We start from the raw sequence: 1,918 nt of genomic DNA, 5'->3' as shown, positions 1-1,918 counted from the left end.
GAGCTTTGGAATGGGAAGCGGGGATAGGGGTGGGGGGTTGGGAACAGGAAAAAATAAAATTGTGACGGAGTATTTTATTTGACCTACTGTAGCGAATGGATGGCTCCGCAACTGCAGGGTACTTGAACCCACAGATAAATATGTCATTCGTGCGTGACGTCACTTTGCCTTACTTTTACTTGTTCGTGCTCTGTTGCCCCTTTGACCCCTTCGTTTTGTTTTAGTAAAGTATTTTATGACATTTGTAACACAATAAGGTCATGTAAATGCCGAAAATCAGAGGCGTTACAATAGAGTAACAAACACTAAAAGAAGGAGGGGTGATAAGGACGATAGATGTTTGATAGGAAAGAAGGAGCAAACCACACCGGAGCACCCTTCAACCACCTACTTTAACCAAAGATATTACATACACCCTACGGTGCTGATACATTTCCATCTATTTTGTACACACAAAATGAAGTTTCATTTTTATGAAAATTCAGAAAAGCCATATTCTGATGTAGGAATAAACATGTGCACAAGGTGGAATTGCATCTTCTAGAATTCCTCCTATGAACTGGAAGAAAAACAAAAAACGAAAACATTGGTAGTACGATGTCAGTATAAATACTGAAGAAGTGATTAGCTCTGTCTTTGTTTGTGGCCATGGATGGAGATGTTTGGATGAGATAGAATGGGTGCGAGCTGATAGGTGATGGGTTGGCTTTTTGAGTGTGTATTTCTATTTCTTAATATTTTATGAGCCCGTTTTCTGAAGAAAACAAAAAGATGCCAAGATATTTGATCGTCACGGTGACCCAAATATGACCACACAAAGCGTGGAGGGCCAGGCTATGTGTAATGTATAAAGAAAGTTTCTAAATTGGGGGCCCAACTTTACTTTCACGGTAAATAAATTATCAAAAGTTTAGTGTGTTTTTGAATTGTTCAGTTTCAATTAGTCTAAATAAATAAATATGTGTCACAGCGTGGTGGAATCAGGCTCTCGTCAATTTTGGGGCATGTAGAGTTATTGGTATCATCTTAAAGCTTGTCTTTCTTTGGATGAAAGAAATATCCATTTATCTTGAATACAAGTCGAGATATTTGCGAAAGAAGGAGGTGGGGGTCACCTGTTTTCAGAGGTAAAATTAGTGAGAAATCGGCCGCCAAAGATTAGTTATTTCATTAGCTTAAGAGTCCGTGGTAACAGAAAATTTACATTGTTTGTGCCTCTAATAAAGGTTTTTCAGAAAAGTCCACGCATAAATTAATTCTTTAATGGGCATGAAAGGTGTAGAGCCAAAAAACATACATTTGATAAAAATTCACAAACCTGCGGAAAAATGCAAGTTTCTTCACTTTCATTATTTTGACGAGAGCCTGATTCCACCACGCTGCCTCACATATAATAAATTCATAGACAGGAGAAGGTTAAAACAGCATCTACACATGAATGGCTGATGCCTCTATAAATAGATTATTGATGGTCAGGTCGGGCTCCAGTCGCCGAATAGTGAGTAAGTTCAGACCCACAAATAACGCCAAGCAAATCACTTCCTCAGAAATACAAGGTTGTCTGCTCAGTCCATAGTTTTGATAAATTTGATGTAAAAAAAAAAATGAGTTTCACATCATGTCTGTAAAAAAAAATAATTGAGTTTCACATCATGTCAAGCTTTTTCGAATGTAAATTTTTTTTAAATATCTTGATAACGGCTCCGAAAAATCTTACTATTTTGTTGATAGAGCAGATAGAACATTTGGTTTCTGACTTCATGTTCTTAGAAACTCAAAACTGCCAAAAATATCAGACAGAACTTTGTAATTCTGATATAGCATGATGTAAGTGACAAAGTACTCGTATTCAAGGTGTCATTGTACAAGACACATAATAACGTTAGCTGAAAAAAAAATCCATCATTGTGCTGCGCAA

This window comes from Aplysia californica, unplaced genomic scaffold, assembly GCF_000002075.1.
Source record: "Aplysia californica isolate F4 #8 unplaced genomic scaffold, AplCal3.0 scaffold00281, whole genome shotgun sequence".
Lineage (NCBI taxonomy): Eukaryota > Metazoa > Mollusca > Gastropoda > Aplysiida > Aplysiidae > Aplysia > Aplysia californica.
The sequence above is the reverse complement of the archived record's forward strand: the minus strand, read 5'-3'. Positions refer to the sequence as shown.